We start from the raw sequence: 19,798 nt of genomic DNA, 5'->3' as shown, positions 1-19,798 counted from the left end.
GCGAAGTAAAGTTCGCTGCTCCTTAATTACTGGATCATAATGACTGTTGAGAGGCCTAATTAGGCGCGAGGTGACGGTCTCTAAGCCTCTTCACGAACCACCGCCTCGGAACAACGATGTCGTAAAAATACAGGAAACGACCAGTGTTACTACATCCTGCGTAAATGAATATTATTTATTTGCGGTATTTCTGATAACTAAAATGCCCCATTCAATAAAGTGTGGGTAATTTGAACCTGATCGACCGCGCAATACCTACCTAAAAAAATTAATGTTGGAAAGCACTCCACAGATCATGAGGACGCCAAGAATGTGCATGGTTCATTTTGCAAACGTACGGGCACTTCGCCCTGGCTAACAGTTGCAGAGCCAGATGCACTATGCATATAAACAAATAGCTAATAAGGCAGACAGAAGGATAGCAGCAAGCGTAGCTCAACCAGTAGAGCATCGCACGTTTAATGCAGTACACTTGGGTTCGGCTACCTCCGGTGGCAAATTGTCGCTTCCCTTTCTTTCATTTCACCCTACCTCGATATTCTTGCATGCATTTAAAACCAAGTTTACTTTCTCCTGTGTTTCCTAGACTCCAATATTGACTGGCTTCATAGGGTTGTCACTGACAAAACATTGATCTACTATGCTCCCAGTCTTTCTGTTCATAACTATTTCTGTATATTGCTATGGCAGTGCGGCCCTCAGGTGTTTCGTGGTGTAGTTTTGGCAGCTTGTTCGCCCCCAAGTCCGTGATTTTATTTTTGTTATCCACTTGTACTGGCTACATTTTCCATATATACAGTCGAGTTCATTGTTCTATAGTTTTAGAGTATTTATAACTGCTGTTCCTATAGAGTAGTTGATTGCATACATAAATAGGCTCTGCATGTACAAGAAATGTGAATCGTTTCAGATGCATCTTAAGTTGTAGTGGGCTAACAAAGCAAATACTTCATTCCCTGTTTTCCGTTGATGATTGGAATTTGAATTCGTGAATGTGTTACAGGACTACATTTTATAGTGCCGCAAATATGTGCGTGCACATATTGAACTAAAGTTTAAGAGATAAATCTTAAGAGGTTTGAGACGTATTCATCGCACTTAAAGTTCGTTTGCTTTATTGGTTACTATGGTCTTGCGCTTAACAGAAGGCGTAAGAAAATTGATAGTACGAAATTAGTTCAGATCTGATTTTCGCCCATAGTTGCGATTGTTTATTTGTTAATCGTGGCATTGGCAGTACGGCCTATGTAAAGCAATTAAGAATAGGGCTTGGTATGAACTCTCTCTGCTCTGCGTGAAGCAGCTACTGCAAGCAATGTGTCCGCGCATTCCGATCACCTAGTGTTCTTTAACCCTGCTCCCACGTCTAAGGCATTAGTGTTTATATAATTCTAACATTCAGATCAGGCTGCAGCGCTGAAAGCGGCGTGCACCCGCTAAATATGACCTGGGAGGGCGTCACGAAGTGATTCCTTTACCTTGATTCTATTCCTTCCCGGCGGATGGCGGTGCAAGCTTGGATGCTGACACAGCGTCCAAGTAACTAGCATGAGAATAATAGCGTCTCATCATTGCGGTCCTAGTTATCACAATGAAAAAAATGTCGTGCACACATCGTTTCGTCATACGAAAAACATTTGGCAGCTTCATTATTGTGTTGAGTTCGCGCGGCAACGAACCCTATATACTTGTGTTCATTAACTAGCCGCTTTGTGCTAGCCTTTTCTTTTTTTCATTTTTTTTTCGTGCGTACATTTACTGCGGACTCCATAACATCGCTTTTCATATGCATTGCGATGCTTGAATTTCCTGCGACTTTGCCATGAGCTGGGATTTCCAATTCTGCGGGCTTGTTTATTCAGAGTTTACTCTTTTTATTTTTCTGTTACTTTCGTTTTCCAAACAGAAAATCGGAAAGCAGTGTCAGTTACCTGTATTACCAAAAATTTATTCTTAATGATTTTGCCTGTGAAAGGGCGTACGTTAGCGAAAAAAGCTATTTAAGCAATCACGTCATCATTTCAATCTTTAATTGCTGTCGGCTATTCTTACAATATAACTTCGTCGGGGAAGTGGCGCTGTCATAGATAGCACTTCATAACCAAATAGTAAAAATGCGCTAATAAATACACGTGTAGGGTAGTAAGTCATATATAGCTTTCTGTTTCTACAGCAACTATCGTCCTCCTAGCATCTCGTGAGAAACGAATGCAGTGAAATGTCATCCGTGAATCTTATGCAGCTACTGCAATATTTTTTTCGATATATTTCTGTATATGTAAAAAAAGACGAACAAAGAAAGCAGGCATTACGCAGCAAGGCCATGGCCAGAAAAATGTTTAACTTACACAAGCCGTGCCTAGGACAACATGGTTGCTTGTGAAATAGCAATAAAGAGTAAAATGCTTCCGAATTGAATCGCTTGGAACGCATGAATTTCATTTTTATTATATGTTTCACTGATCTAGGAAGACATTATATGATATTTTTTTTATAAGTCGGATGTTCTGCAAATTGAAACGGCTTAAATGATTGCACCGACTATCTGGCTCCATAGGCAAATGTCGCAAAGAACACACAAGCCGAATAAGGTCCGGTTTCCTGTGCACTCAAGTCGTAAGAGACAAGAACTAAAAAGAGCTACGTCTTCACTAACCTGAAGAAATTCAAATTATATGGTGTCCACCATTCAGTCTAACCTAACCGAACTAAACCGGAAGTGAAAAGACGTTTTAAGAGACGTGGTACGTGATACGTTTGACAGCGATTATTTTTTTTTTCTTTCCTGTCCGCAAAATTCCAGGCCACGTACAGTCGCGAGCAATATGAGCTGCCACACCGAGGTTCGTAGTCGAAGGGTCTCCGAGACTGCACGGCGGCACCGACACAGGAAACATTAAACACAGGAAACACAGGAAACACAGTAAACACAGTTTCCCAATAGCATAGGTATTTATTAAATCCATATTTCGTATGTAAGAGCTGCCGTGTCATCTTGGAACCCCTTCTACCTCGGCCAGGAGTGTGGCAGGTCATATTGCACGCGGCTATACGTGCACATCATCTGCCAGTATATTTCTTTCTGTAAGGCAGTCGGAAAGTAATAATACTGAGAAATCTAAATCACAACAAAATGCACGTGAACCAGAGGCTGAATTTTTTCATGCATGTTCTTCGATGACATCGGCTTGAGAGTGTTTTTCAGCCAAATTTAGGGCAGCTATGAGGAGTTTGCTTTGGAAAATGATCAGGAATTTTTTTAGCTCTTCTCTTTATAGGGCGCATAACGTCACAGTATATCCGATTCCTCGTGGTTAGGTGCATTTGATTAAAACAGAAGAAGCTACCTTACAGTTCGTGCTTCAAGAAAATTATGCCTCAATAGACTACTTGTGATGAATAAATAGGGTAGCTACTTCCAACGTTAAACCATTCGGGAAGCGCAATGATGTGTTTCTCAGCGTTCATTGATAATGTGAAAGCCCCCTATATTATCCCACATGGAAGGCAAGGTATTATGTGAGACCCATATCCTTTTTAAATTTCAGAAATTTTTTAGAAAATTTCAGCCGGTGGTGTAAATTATGGGGTATGAATATAAACCACATTAAATCAACATACACACATACATACACACATACATACACATACATACTACACATACATACATACATACTAAGAAAGTAAACGTTCGGCCTTTTAACTATAACATCGATGGTAATTTGTTAGTTCGTGCTAACCAGTTTAAATATCTAGGTGTTACAGTTACGCATAATCTGACATGGCATACGCACATAGAAAATGTGTGCTCGAAGGCGAATCAGAGATTAGGTTTCATAAGGCAAAAACTAGCCCAAGCTTCGCGAGATGTAAAGCTGATAGCTTATAAAACTTTTGTTAGACCTTTACTTGAATACGCCTCAGTCATCTGTAGCCCTCATCAGAAAGAAATGACTACAAAGTTAGAAAAAGTTCAACGTCGGGTCGCGCGCTTCATATGCTCAAAGTACCGCCGTTTAGATTCCGTTCCACTGATGTTGCAGTCTTGTGAACCGGAAACACTAGAAGTACGAAGGCTAAAAGATCGTCTGAAAGTGTTTTACAGAATACTACATGGACATTTAAAGATCAACAAAGATTAGTATGTGCAGCTTCCAGGAAAACGAAGCAGTCGTGTTAATCATCAATATGTTTTACGTCCATACTTTGCTCACAGTGATGTGTTCCGTTTTTCTTTTTTCCCTGCCGTGATTGAACTCTGGAACGCAATACCAAGCTTTGTGGCAGAAGCCAGTGATGTTTGTGAATTTGAAAAATTGTTAAACATGTATTTTTGTGATTGCGCTGCCGCTTGATGCACCTGTATATATGGTCTGCCTGTATTTAAGCCCTCCCTGTAAGAACCCTCAGCAGAGGGTTGACAATATGAATAAATAAATAAATAAATAAATAAATAAATAAATAAATAAATAAATAAATTGTGAACGTCAACGTGCGGGCGAGGCGAGGCGATGCTTCGTCCTACTGTAGAAAACCTGGTATCTATATATAGCGTGTTTGGCTCTGAGCAAGCTGATTTAGCATACGAGAAAGTAAAGGAATGACTGGGGAAAAGCAAACTAAGTCAGCCCAAAATCGGAAGTTATCTGCATACACTGGACAGCTCAAAAGATTGGTCTCTAAGTATTTGTTGTGAAGCATACTGTGTGTCATACGTGCCTTTGTGATGTAAGGCCACGCAAGATTTCACACACTGTAGCAGGCCATTTGTGGTAGCGCGACGGCAATATCTAAAAGGAACGTGTATGCTTTAAGCGGAACCTTGCTTACTTCCGCCACAGGGATTTGATATGACGCCAACGCGACAATGCGCACTTCCGAGTGAGGCGTGGTAAACCCTGCGATATCTTGATCTGTGCCTTGAGCCCCGCACCCTCTCGCATTAGCAGAGTCTGCGCATGTAGATGGGTGGCCACAACAGGCAAGATAAGGTTGGGTTAAATGAGTTACAGTGCGAAATGCCTTTCTTCAAGTATTCCGTGCCAGATATTCAAGCCGGATAGTCTAAGTTCTTTTGTATTATATTGTACTTCGGAGATATTGTTGCCTTTAGTTGACACTGGCTACTCTTCTTTACATGAAGATTTTTAAAATAGGTAAATTAAGCGCAATAAAATAAAAGTCAACTCCAAATCATAGTAACACAAGGCCCAGTAACAAATGTGCACTAATTCCACACTATAACTCAGAAATACAGCAACGCAAAGTCCAGTCCTATAGATGCACTATAGTAAACACAAAGCCCGGTCACATAACTAGACTAAGATCAAGCCCCACATGTAAGCACGGATTAAATTCAAATAAAGGTGCACAAATCCAGGCATTGAACAGGCCAAAGTCGGGTAAGAGAGAATTCCACAGAATGAGCTTATCACCTTTCATAAGAAGCCAAAAAACAAAGGCACCAAGGAGAACACAGGGGAAATTACTTGTACTTAATAAGTGAACTAAAGAAACAACTTGCCGCAGGTGGGGAATGATCTCATGCCTTCGCATTACGTGTGCGATGCTCTACCAATTGAGCGAACGTGGCGCCGTCTTCCCATCCACATGCGGTATTTATCTGTTACTACTAGAACTACCCTGGGAATGTAACCCAGCGCCACCACTCACAAACCTTGATGGCGGATGTAGAAAATTCTTTCCGCCGCAGGCATCACGAGTACGTGGTTTTTTTTTTGGATGAAAGCAACTGCTCAATAAACCAACACGTGCTACCTGAAGACATCAATGTCACCCGATTCAAAACCCTTGTTATGTAATGAACTAGATGAAAGCGGGTTAATATGATACAAGTAATTTCCCCTCTATTGACCTTGGTGTTTTTATTTCTTGACTTCTTATAATATGATTATTAAAAATCAGGCCACTCTGTTAACCTCCTTTCTCCTAGTTCTTATCACATTTAAACGCTCTGCACAATAGTCTCCGAGAATATTTCTCGCTTCTAGAAATCGTTGAAGGGCCATTAACATAGTTCTTGCGATTAATATGTTGGACAAGTAGCTAACATCTTCCTGAGGCAGAAGGGCCTGCGGTCTTATGTCACTAAATCACGTGCTAAGCGTTGTCTGTGTGTCGTGTCGCAGGCATTCTATGAGAAGATGCTGTACATACTCGTCCGCGTGCTCACAAGTGGATTCAGGACTATCAGCTGTTAAAATGTTATGTCGAAAGTGTTTTTTGTACGCGGTACTGAGCCACAGACGGTGAATGAGCCTTTCGAAGAGTCTCGTTATATTTAATGTGGATGGCATTTTAAATTGAAGGGATGGGTTAGTTCGAAGTAAATCTGAAGATTTCGGGTTCTGATGAAACCATGTCGTTTTGCAACCACAGGGTTGCAAATTAGTGATTGAAATATATGTGGCTTTATATTTTATCCGAATATGCAACCACCTGTCCGCATTGCTTGGGTCGAAAACTGCTGTGATTGGCCGAAAGAGACTGGAGAGAAAGAAATTATCGCATAAATCGCATCAGGATGACTTTCAACGGTAATGTGGTTAGCAAACTAGCAATGTAACAATAGACTCGATTGCTGAAGTCAGGTTAACAGAAAATACATAGTGGTCATTCTGAAATATCGGTGGCAACAACTGCACGCCACATACACTTTTTCCGGGAACAGTGGACACGCCACAAGTGAGGAGCGCGTCGCCCTTGTGCGAAAAATGTCGCAGGTCCAAGCTGTTTGGTGCTCATATTAGGCGCTGAAGTTGTTCCTCGTTTTGCTGAGCGACAGCCAATTCTTGCCAAACTCCCACCATTTGAATGCCTTCGACTAGGCTGAGCGCGTCTGCTGGAATATTTAATGCTCATTTGACGTGTTGAAACTGCACCGAGAACTCGGTGAGGTTAGTCGTTTGTCTTATTTCATGAGAGGAGTATGTCATTCTTACAGAGCCGAAAGCATTATGAGGCATTTGTGGTTTACAAACAGTGTTAAACTACGGCCCTCGAAGAATTGGCGGACGTGCTTTACTTATAGGTAAGCTGCCAAAAGCTCGCTCTCGAAAACGCTGTATCTTGTCTTTATTTCTGACAATCTGTTTAGAAAAAAGCAAGTGGATGCCAAACGCCAGCCATGTATCGCTGAAGTAGTGCGCCGACTGCAATGCTAGAAGCATCCACCATTAGGGCAGTGGGGGTCTTTCGCGCTGGGTGTGCAAGGAAAGCAAAGTCGCGTCGCCAGTTGCGTTTTATTTTCCGTGAAGGCTTTTGTTTGTCGGCTCTGACCGCAGCCATAATGCAGCAACTATATGTGATTCGCTCTGGTTTAAGGAAGCGTCAAAGCAAAGCCACCGCATAATAACAGCATTAACGGACTCAGCAGGCTAAGGTAGAAGTCATGTGGGATCAGTAGAAACGATGCTGCTGACGTAATCCATGTAGGCTTCCGCTTTCACCCGTTAGGCAGCACGTTCATCAGCCTGTACAGGCGCGGAACAAATCGCGGTCACCTACGGTGCGGGCACAGCTAGCGGAGTGGAAGTGCGTCGGGGCTGCCCTGCCACAGCTGTTCACACAAGAATGAAGAAAGCAGAAAAGCCACTAACTCGGGGTTTGCGTTCATTTCCGCGCCCATGTCTCTTTTGCGCCAACGAGGTCGGGCAAAATAAAACCAGGAGAGACACAAAGTATAAACGAATTCTCAAGCATAGATGTGAAGGGGAAGCACACCTCACTGTAACGAACCGCGTGTCATGCCCCCTTTTCTGTGCAGGGGGAGACTAGAAAGGCGACAGAAGCCAAGCTAAGAGATGGAGCGCGTGGAGGGGACTACGGAAATAGAGGCGGAGGAGGTTAGGCGAAATTTCGTTCACAGCGGGGTATTAATAGAAGAAGCGGGCACATTAGCATCTGCTTGCGGCAAGTACAAGACCCGCCGAAAAGTCCCGGCCGAACAGCCCGCCTGCCTACTCCCCTTACGTCGTAAGCGGTCAGGCGAAGTAATGGCTTTGCAGCGACTCCATTTGCATGTCTATTTGGGCATCAGTGCTACCCTAGCCAGGTTCCTGTTATCCGGTTCATCGTACGCGTGTCAAATTGTCGCTCGTTACATTACGCACCTTTTGCGACCACTGATACCCATTCTGTTTCTGGTTTTACTTCCCCTAGTCCCAAAATTTGGGACTACAAAACTCACAAAACGTAGTAAAAAGCAGAGTGTGATTAAGAAATTTGGGCGGACAAGCTGGGCCGTAATGCTCCGTACCATGAGCCTTGTGAGAGGGCCTGTGGTTTCTTTAATGGAGTGCGTCACATATGTGATATATTTTCTTGGTCTACTGCATCAAATAGTAAAGCTTGCACAGAATTCGTGCTAGAAATAGTCGTTAGCCCAGGAAATATCTTGACCTTTTATTTGTTGAATTGGCTCCAGTGTGTCGCGCAACTTTGCAGCATCCCCCACATGTTATTGCGGTAGACCTGAATTAGAAGTTTATTGTCTCCAATTATCACAAGAAATACGTAAAGAGCTGTTACCTTGTCCACAATCTTTCTGATCTCGCTGCAACTCCGGCTTTCATCCGGACTTCACCGACACTAGGCATCAGTTCTATCTTGCTTCTGAATAGAAGTTGCCTTGAGAAAGGCTCTTTCAGCACTAACTCGAATCAGTGACGGTGCTACAGATGCCTATGGTAGTGAAGGGGACGTCATCTATTTGTAGTGGTACTGTCCTCCATTTGATTTACAAAAAATGACAATACAATACAGTGGCAATAGCGCAAGGTCATCTATTGTTCATGCAGGCAAAAATGCGAAGCCCGGCACAGATCGTCAGCACAGAAGACAGTGAAAGTGGTTTCGGGGCTTTTTGAGAACGACATGACTGTAGGAACGCCTTTGAAGTAGACAGGGAAACGGCATGCATTCCCACACTCGCTGCGCTATTCCACCCTCCCACTTTCTCATCTTTCTGTTTCTCTCTTCCTCTCAAACCATAGGCTTGCGAACTACGCAGGAGCTTTTCTGGTTGTCATACATGCGCGCATTTCTTTTTTTGTAATGTTCATTTCAATACAGAAACACACTTGTACAACCTATAGTGGTAACGTCAACTGATTTTCACGTTATAGTAACAATAATTATTTTCTTTCTCCTTATCTCTGCCAAATTAATAATAAACGTAAGGAATAAAGAACGGCATTAGAAAGTTCCGTTGCTATCGCGTTCTTAGAGTCAGAAGATTGGCACGCTAGGAAGCGTCGCCGCCATCGGATGTGTCGCGGCCAGTTCCCGCGATCCCGCTAGGCCATCGTTGCTGCTACTGTGTTTCTTGCACCTTCCGGCAGCCATTGGGTCATAGTGGAGGTCGATCACATGACGCGGCAAGCGGGAACTGCTGCCCTTCCTGTGGCCTCCACGCACCACGTCTCTTCTTTCCTCCTTCATCACCTCGCTCTGCGTCACGGTGCTCCTTGCGAACTCTTGATTGACCGAGGGCACGCGTTTCCTTATGAAGTAGTGAAGTAAGTCTCTCCTTCATCAATGCAGAATTATAAATCGCAGCGCCACCGCCAATCACCCCCATACCAATGGTCTGACGGGACACATCAACCGTACTGTCGGCGACATGCTGTCTATATATGTCACCTCGGGTCATTCGTAACATACCGTCGCAACATAGAACACCGCTAAACAAGCCACAACTGAATTTTTTCCTGTTTTTCCTTCTCCATGGCCGTGAACCTTTCTCTACCTTGGACAAAATTTTTCCATATCGCCCTGATGCTTCACAGTGCACTCCAGTTTCCACTGCCGCCAGTAATGCCGAGGAATGTCAAAGCATGCCCGTTGGCTCATTACACAGACCAATCGAGCCAAAAGCTTCGACGTGACCACAGCCGACATGCTGCTACTTTTCCACCTGAATCCCTCTTATGGCCCTAGGTCCCAGCTAGGAGTGCGGGCCTCTCTTCTAATCTACTTCCAAAATTTCATCGTCCTTATCACGTTATTTCCCAAACCTCGCCCGTCAACTACATCGCCAAGCCACGAACGCCCCCAAGTGACCACGGTTTCCGGGGACCTGAAATTGTTCATGTAGAGAGGCTCAAGCTTTATTATGAGCCCATCATTTTGTAATCGTCGTAGGTCACCAGAATGGCTCATCTTTAAACCAGAGGTTGGGTTGGTGGGGGCGACAGTAAGGAAGAAGAGCGGCTGTAGAAAGTTCAGTTGCCATCGCGTGTTTAGGAGCCAGAAGAAGAGCGGCGCGCTAGAAAGCGCCGTTGCCATCGCGTGCCTTGAGGCCAATGCGCCCGTTATGCTGAGCTGTCGTTGTTCCCGCTGTGGTTCTGGCTGTCGCTTGACAATACGCTCTGTCACAGAAAGCACAGCTCCTTCTCGGCAAAGTGGGCTATAATGACATGAGAACAGAAAGTTCTAGTACTTATTATTAGTACTATTTGAAAGGACGGTAAGTCCCAGTAGTAGTAGTTAGAACGACTAGAAATTATTTTACGTTTTTTATACAACTGTTTTGGAAAACATGTCTTAAGAGAATGGTGGAGCAGTCATGTTTAGGGTACAGAAATATGGGGCACTCGTACTTGCTGGAATAAGGGGCCTTCGAGTCGGGTGACACAAGAGACCGCAAAAAAGGTTATTTTGCTTAGCTACAGTAGGGGGGCAGCACTTCTATTTACAGAATTATGCACCACAGTCAGGACCCGTAAGAAGTGCTCTATTTCAACGGCTCGTCTTTCCCAGATCCCTACACTAGAGAACTTAGTGATGTCAGGCATGGGGCACACAGGTAGTACGAAGCCATTGCGGAAATATGTTGTTATGGTATGGTTCGGACAGCAGGCTTCGCACTTCGTACCGTAAGCCAGAGACGCCTCCGAGGGTAGCAAGGATGGAATGGCAACAATCACAGCACGCAAACATATATTCAAAAAGAAAAAGTGCAAGTACACGGACAGAGGGCATGGGGTCAAGCAAGACCTTACAAAGCGTTCAGTCCGGTGACCACGCACTCACAGTTCGGCTTGCGTCTCACGAAGCTGGAGTTGTGCGTAGCTCGATGAAGGGCGCGAGCAGAGACGGCAAGCGAGCTCTCGCAGACTTGTTCGTCGGCTGGTTGATGGGAGCGGAAAACGTGTCGTTAAGAGTTCCTTTCGTGCGTTGCCCATTGACCGCGTGCCTCCGACGGCTGTAGGCCTCCCGAATGTCGACGCCTGGCACAAGCCAACGCTTCTACCTTGTTCCGCGTCGCAGCTCCGTCTACCTCGTCAATGTGGATTCTGCTCCTTCTGTAGGCTGCTTGAGCGACGCATTATTTTTTTATTCGGTGTGTGCTCTTTCGTGGCGCTTGCTTATTCGAAGGTGCGTTGTTGGTTTTTCAATTACTACATCACGAGCGCACGTGCAGTCAGGAGTAATTCTGTAATGAATAGTGCACGCGGCCCAGGCACGCGCTTGCATATTTTTAACGTCTTTTCATGCATGAGGGTGTGCACAACCACGCGCAAGGTTTTCTCCCACGGGTATGTCGTGACACTTGGTCCAGTTTCTTGCGCCAAATCGGCAAGCGGCCTTGCTATCGAATTGCACTGCTTCCATGTTTTCAAAGCGAGTTCATCGTCGTCCAGGCGTCTCTTGGTACTTAACCACATATGTCTTCGAGGGGAAAAGATCCCCGCAAGAGCACAGTCGCTACCTTTCACCAAGAACGTGAAAAGGGCAAGTGAGCGCACAAGACGAATTGTCCCAGCGACGAGACGAGAACTAACAACCTGTCGCACCTCTTGAAGTTGTAAAATTTCGACTCGTAGGTTAAGGTAGCATGCCGAACAACACCTTCGCACGTTTAATGTGTTGACATAAAGCACGTATATCTGCGTTTGTAATTTGCTCGCTCTTAGTCAGGGATGTCTTGACCTATTTATTGATCTTCAACGACCACCTTTTAACTTGCCATTTGGTGGAATTACCAGTGGAAATCACGAGAGCCGCCTTATTATCATCATCTCAAGGCGTGCCCACCCCGCCAATGAAACGGCGCCTCTTACTCATGGTTTTGCGTGACGTGTTTGTGAAGAGAGATTCTACAATGTTAGTGATAACTGGTTGCATATTTATAATGGCTCTTGATAGCCGCAAAATGATAACACGTGATCTTAGGTAAAAGCCGTATCCTGTGAGCATTTGAAAAGCCCCCGTATTCGCAAGCACTATAGCATTAGTCACGCTGCAGCGCTTCTTCCCCGCAGACGACTAAGAGCCGGATAACTTTCTATAACATCACCGATTTTCTTAGTCTAGTTGAAGTAGTTTCTCCGTCTATATGTTTTTTTCTATTGAAGCATAAAGAACTTGCTAGTGCCTGTATATACATCAGGCTGCTCCTTTTGTTTTCACTGCAGAGCAGGCACTGTATTTCTTTTCATGTGCGAAATATTCCAAGTCTTGCCTGCAAGTATGCTTTTTATGTCATAGAACACATATTGCGTGTTAAACTGCTGCTTTACTTTCTTTGCAGAAACAAAGGTGCCTTATGCGTCTGTTCTGAAGAAATACTGCCGCTCAACAAGCTCCATTTCTGTGTGCACCCTTCCTACTTCATAGACGATTCCTTAAACAGTTACCTTTTAAAGCAAAACGCAGTGGAAGCGTCCCGCTAAGAAAAAAAAGGTAAGCGCTTATTGTCATTCTCTGCCGTGCTTACTTCACTTTCCGTCTTCATGCATCAACTTAGTCTTCGTTTTGAAGTATTTGAGATGTTATAATGATAATATTTAGGTAAATGGGTAACTATCTCTTGAGGCAGTGGCACTGCCCACTACATCTTCAACTGCAAGATCTGTGTGCATTTAGTGAATTTTGGATAGGCGCATTGAAGTTATCGCTTCAGCCTTTTTGTGGGGCGCTCCATAAGATAACGCTAGAGCTCAACACGTTGCGAAAACAATTCCGTTCAATTCCCTTGAAGGGTTAAATAGCATAAAAAGGAATTATTTGAAGAGCTAAGTAGTGTACAAGCCAATATTGTTTGGAAGAGTGCAAATCCCTCGCAAGTCTTGCTCATACCTTTGCTTTAACGCCGGTGAGCAAAGTGTACAGAAACCAACCACTCATTTACCCTGCGGGATGCGCATGGCAATCTTATTTTTAAGGTGACGATGAACGGGGAAGGAGGCAAGAAAGCGTCTGCAAACAATGAGCACAATAGCACAGTGGTTGGTTACGAGACATCATGCGAATGCTTCAAATTCCAATGAAAAAAAAAATTGCACAAAACGTACGTCTGATCACGAATCCCAATTCCGGGAATTACGTAAAGTAGCGGAGTTTTGTAATTAAGATTCTTCTGACAATAACTATCGGAAAACAAATTATGCATACAGACATAAGAGATATTGGCACCAGGCGGCAGTTTTACGCCGCCACCAGCGCGCTTGAGAACAGCGCCGTTGCGACGATGTTGTGAAACGTGGTGTTGTGCCAGCAGACTACAAGACATTCATGGCATTGCCCCTGAAACTGGGCTGCGATCTTCAACACCTCTTGAACTGGAAAATGTGCTTTAGGTCTGCTAACTTGGGAAAAATAATAATTTATATGAGGCAGGGCATGTCTAGTACCTTTGTGAGAGGCAGAAGGAAAAAAACAGTCACAATTATTGGGAAATGTGTTCCACAGACGAAGCTCATATATGTGTGCAGAACTACGACATACTCGTGGTAGGAAGTGTACATCCCAAACGCAAGCTTTTATTTAAATTTGGCGACGTTTTTTGCGTATATGACAAGGTTCCTGCAGCTCGCCAAAGCAAATAGCTTGAGATCAGCAAAGTTTTCCTGCAAGGTCACGGCCGAGGATCACTGCAAACACGCCCTTGATGTGGTCTTTGTAACTGATGAAGATAGAACACAGTCATGCACAACCAGAAGTGAGAGCTGGAATCCGAAAGGAAAAAGTCTATTCTCTAGGTATAACGGCATGGTGGGACGGTATTCCTCACAGACATGCTTACGATGATTCACTGTTACACAGTTTAACCAGTTGCTATGTTTTGATTCCAACGAAGCGTCTGAAGGTTTGTCAGACGAAATCGGGAACATTTATGAAGTGGGATTCGATAGGATCCTCTAATACCTGTGTATTTTTCCGCATGTGCCCGACGTACCCATGGAGTTGTTCTTCCTAAATACACTGCAAATCAATGAGAATATAGCCGCAATGCTGCCTAACACAATATAGAGCATTACTTTCGCTGTGAAATTTTGATAGTACGACAGAATGCTTCACTGCATAAATGAATAAGCTTGGTTGTGTGGCCACGATGGATCTTAAAAGTATAGATATGACCTGTAGTTCTTAGTGTCATAAGCATCACTAAGCTTGGACGATGACTGTGTCGAAAATTTTGTAGTTCAGTCAAGTTGCAGAAAGCATGCACAAAATCTTTTACCGTAATAGCGCGCCGCCTAAATTTTCATATGAAAAAACTAATTGTTATTAATCTGAAATGTTCATGAATGACCCATAGCTTGCCACCACCCAATGGGTAAGACAGGAGATAAAAAACAGCGAAACAGAGTAATAAACGTACCTAAACATGGCTCTTGGGCAGTTGTGAGGACTCGCGATTTGGTGTAAAAATTGCCAGATGAAACTGGCAAAAATATTTTATCAAGCCTGTCAAGTTGCAACTTAGCAGCTAAATATATATACTAATAATTTAAAAAATATACGACGAAAATGGTACCTTCATGAGGTTTTGCACCCAAGTACTGCGTAGCAGTTCGAGATTTTCCCCTAACGCTAAATATGGAATGTCAGCTCACTGCAGTATTTCTCGTATTTGTCAGTCTCTGTGAATAATGAGGCTCTTCTCGCTCAATTTTTGTTTGTTTTGTTGTTTACGAAGACTAAACCCTGCACAATATTAGGCATATTAACGATTAACGAGAGGGCATACGACGATTTATCTATAACTTATTGATTGCCTAAATTCTGTTGTAACCCCTCTTCCGTCGGAGAAACGCTCACTTAGCTGCGCTGTGGTTGGTAGCCATTGAAGCGAGCGACTACTCATACATTCTCTCTCATGATTATGCAAGAATCCACCTACAGCATTCATTATCTGAAGTAGACAAAACAGCAACAAAGTACAAGCTTTCACAGACATGGCCGAGTATGCTTTTAAATATAAGGAGAAGCACGAAGTCTCCAACGACACGTACCATAGATAGGCGCGCTTCAAGTCTTTATTAATGGTCTGCTCAGTCGCATACGTTTAGAGCCCATTTCCATGCAGAAGATTCTAGAGAAAACTGTATATAAGCGACGAAGCAAGCGATACAAGTGCCGAGTCTGTTTCTGAGAGAAATTTTAGCGGAAGCGTTAGCTGAGGCCTAACTCCGACGCAGCCTATTCAAATACATGTAAAACGCAGAAAAACTTTTCTTAGATAACCCCTGAACCGATTTAATGAAATTTGGTGCATTTGAGAGGAAAAGGTAAATTATAGCGTCTATTTGAAGGGAAGTATCAATTTAGGGCCAGAATCTTCTAAAAAAAATTCAAACATTTAAAAGTTCGGAAAATATAGAAGCACAATGTTTCCAAATAATTAGCTCTGTATCAAAAACAGATATCGTGTTTCTGTAAACGGCATCCATTAGATAATTGAAAGCGGACAAATTCGATATGTCGATTTATATCTTACCTGAATTCGTTGCGTTGTGCACAAGAGTTCTGCAATATCCCTTTAACATAATTCAGGACGTAAATAGAAATTCCGCTTCCAACAGTCACTATAATTCAACTTTCTCTCTCGAATGGAACAAATGTCATTAAAATTTGTCCAGGGGTAATCTCCGGAAAACGTTTTGCGTTTTACATGTATTTGAATAGGCCTCGTCGTAATTGTACCCGAGCTCTAGCTTTCTCTTAAGGCGACGAGCAATCAGTTGTTCTCTGCAATGTTGCGTGTCACCGCTTCGGGTTGATTGACATTTCAGTGAATGGGCGCATCGAAGGATCAGAATTTAGACTTTGACATACGCGCAACTGCGAAATGTGCGAGCAGTAGGTGCCCCACGGATGGTATGCCACCCATAACTCAAGTGGATCATCCTTATGCTTTACCGCATGACCTAATTGCATTGGGACGAGTCGACCTCGGAGACGCAGGCGAACATGCACCCATGAAAGTGGAACGAACGCCGCCAGCAAGGCTTTCAAGTTTTAAGATAGACGCCTAAAAAATATTCAGCGTCATACCACAATATTTGTAAATCACATGCAAAAATTGAACCACTAAACGACGGACGACTGCTATGTTTGCTCTTCAGTACAGCTGCAGAAGTGACAAGCCTAGAAGACACATTGTCCCGTTGTAGCGACGCTCTAGGGCCACAGAATAGGAAAACAACGAGTCATCAAATTATCGTTTTATGGGCCGAACGTGTCCATTGAAAAAGACGTAACATCCAAAGCACTACAATAACTATGAGCACAGTGCTCGATCGTCGAAATCGGATCTACGGGCAAAGTGCGTCTATGGTATTTGTGCATTACTCAGTGTGCAGACCAGCCTAATTGCTGATTTTTGCGTACGTTCCGGAATACACACCATTTACGATTCGCAATAATACGGAAGATCTGCGGACACATTAAAACAATGTTCGGAGACTTACAGCGAGGCCTACTGCCGAATGACAGCTTTATAGATAGCCGGCGCAAAACAGTCGCAACAGCACTGCTTGTTGGCCTAGTTGGTGCTTGCTAAAAGACATGTTTTTTGCCGCAATTGAACACACACAAAAGGAAGACACATAAAGACAACACGGGTGGTTGTGTTGGTTGCCCGTGTTGGTTGACGGTTGGTTGCCCGTGTTGTCTTTATGTGTCTTCATTTTGTGAGTGTTCAATTGCGGCAAAACACATGTCTTTTAGCAAAACAGTCACCGGAAAAGATTAACAAAGTACGCGTGTCACTATCGCTGCAGTTCCTCCGCGATACACTCGCTGACATAAACTATTCAGACAAATTTTTGGTAGACTTCTTTTCTTGTACACAGCTGGGAAGGTGCTGGCATTGTAGCCGGGTCTGCACGACTCGCCAGACTTGCAATTACCGACCAACCGGCGGCTACAAGCCTGTGTGCGCACTGGGTTCCCAGTCACCCCTGCCGTCAACTTCGCACCTAAAGATCGCGAAGCAGGGAAATCTTACTGATAGCCTTATTGAGACGATCGCTAGTTTTCATTGAATATCATAACCTATAGGGTTGGACGTGTACGTACCTCTGGCTACGGAGCAAGCGGATTCATGTTTGGCGGGGCTGACGAAAGTGGGCCAAGGATGGGAATCTGTAGAAATATCCAGGTTCGGGTGCATTCGCCATGTTTGCAGGGTTGTTCGTACAACCTGTGGCACAGCACATACCTGGACTTCGTAGAACGCTGCACTTTTTTTTTGCGTGCGACACAAACGAATTCTGTTAAAACCCGTTGTGCACATTGATGACACATACTTCGCGCCGTGCCGTGGTCGCAGCAGGCTATTCGTGGTTCCACGATGTGGTGCCACGCGTTGAGCTGTCTGGTGCTAATAAACGGAAGGAAATCAGCGAAATATTGGTGAAGTTATATCCGTGGGCATCATAAACACCACAATGTCTTCAAGGTGGCGAACGATGTCGATACTACAAAACCAAAGTTCAATTATATCTGTGGATTTGTGTGAGCTGGAGCATCATATTAAACTTGCAGAAGGACACTGCGAACGAGACACAAGCAAATGCTTGTTGTATTGGCTGCTTTGTTTGCGTCCTCTCAATAGTGCGTATTTCGAAGTTCAATCAAAATACTTGCATTAGTTTCAATGAAAGCTAGTGAATGGAAGCACACATTTTATTGCGAAACGTTACAGGCCTCGTAGTTTTCTTTTCTTTTTTTTGGCAACTTTCCTTTCCACGCGAGCAGCAGGATTAGAGCATCAAATCTCCTTTTTTCCTACTGACTCCTCACTGTTTCGTTCTAGTCAATTTAGCGGTTTATTCAAGGAATTTTCAGCGAATAGCCCCCCGCATTACCTTGTTGTCTTATACCATTAATCAAATATGTAAAAGAAGACGCGATACTTTGGCACACACAACCATTCAGTTACGGGTGCAAACATTACCCAGTCCCACAGAAGGAATCCTAGATCTGCTTGGGGTATATCGTTATTTACCTAAAAAACTCTTACTCTATAAATTAAAGGGATATCGACCAATACAAACCACAAAATAAGTAATGCTAAAATAGCATTTTTGACAAAAGGTGATTTAGCTTGCGAGCATAAGCATTTGATATATTTCTGCGTTAGTGTACACTCTATTGTGCTGCCACCTTTGAACTACAGCGAATTTTCTTTGCAGATCTACAAAATCACAACTAGTATTGCATATCGGAAGACAACAGCACTAAACAAGCATCTGCGTTCAAGTGTTGGTTTGTGTGAATGGACAGACAATTCAAATAGCCTGCAATGAGGCCGAGCTTCAAGAGGACTGAAATCGCTTTGTTGGAGCTGCCTCAAGAGACCTGAATTGTGCTCTAGGGAAGTGTTGCCATGGGTGTCGTGTGAAAGAAGGAGAAAGACTGTGAAAAAAAAAAAAAACTCGAAACCAAAACCTTCGTAAGGTGCGAGCGCTTTGGTTCCCAAATCTACCCTTTCTCCCTTTGCGGTGCGCGTTATGAGACAAAATGTAGGTAGCAAAACAAAAAAAATTCCCCAGGGACATTGTGTCAAACACTGCTTCACGTTTGAAGAGAACATGTTCACAGAGAACGTGCGTTTGGCCATTAGGATTTCCGTGACTTGCGCACCAGCATTTCCCATCTCGTCACGTGGCTGGCGTCAACGTACTTTTTCGGTATTGTGTACAAATGTTTTCATGCATACATGGACAAATTTACCGAACTGACTACCGGTGCTGTATAGACGTAGGTAGAAGCGTTTACCTATTTTTTTTTTTGTCTCAATCGACTAGACTCCATCATCTTCGATAACCCCTAGCTCGCCCATCACGTGATCTCTTCCCGTCACCGACACTGCCTGAAGGCATGGAAAATGTATGTTAATTTGTGCATGCGGTTGTCCTTCATTAAAAAAAGAATCACAAAGGTTCAAATAATCCCAGGAAAGTGTCTTTTCAAGTAATGTAAAGTGTTATCACGCCTATACAACTTGCTGTCAGCATTCCTGTTTTGATCTTGAATAATATTTGAAATTAAAGCATTCGTTTTGGTGCAGTGTAATCCTTTCTCTACACACAAATACCCGTCTGTGGGCTTTTATTCATTAAATAGGAATTGCTCTACATAAATTTGAATCATACGATGAATACGCATACGACAGAAGAGCGACTGATGTCTCACTCGGACAAGTGGTCCAAAAGCACACTACTCGCACCCTGGTGGCCTTATAACTCTCTTTGTGCTTCAGCAATGCTTGGCCTTATTGTGACGCTCTCACAGTTAACAGACGCACAGAAAAGCTTTGTGCGTGTTTTCTGAGTGAGTTCTTTCGCGCAAGAAAAATTTAGATCCAACCATGTATTTGTCGTGCGTTCAATGCAACTGTTTCTTTTTTCATTGTACTCGGCAGCCATGACATCTCAACTTATAGATTAGCTTAATTATCTATACAAGATTGGTCAAAAATACTGAGCAATAGGCGGAATGCATAGATTCGTACAAGATTCTCCTAAATAAGGTAGCACTT

At 43.5% G+C, this 19,798-nt stretch overlaps 1 protein-coding gene across 2 annotated transcripts in view; it reads left to right on the top strand.

Annotated features, from left to right (window-relative positions):
* The window catches only part of LOC135903082 (synaptogenesis protein syg-2-like), a 343,784-nt gene extending 324,519 nt beyond the window's left edge, over positions 1-19,265 (top strand). For both annotated transcript variants that reach the window (XM_070537210.1, XM_065433453.2), the window contains 2 exons: positions 12,557-12,708; positions 18,450-19,265. The gene's annotated coding sequence lies outside the window, so the exon portion shown is untranslated. The remainder of the gene's footprint in view (positions 1-12,556; positions 12,709-18,449) is intronic.
* The last annotated feature ends 533 nt before the right edge of the window (positions 19,266-19,798 follow it).

Source organism: Dermacentor albipictus, chromosome 1 (genome assembly GCF_038994185.2).
Source record: "Dermacentor albipictus isolate Rhodes 1998 colony chromosome 1, USDA_Dalb.pri_finalv2, whole genome shotgun sequence".
Taxonomy (NCBI): domain Eukaryota; kingdom Metazoa; phylum Arthropoda; class Arachnida; order Ixodida; family Ixodidae; genus Dermacentor; species Dermacentor albipictus.
Note: the sequence above shows the minus strand (reverse complement) of the source record. Positions and strands in the feature narration are given on the sequence as shown.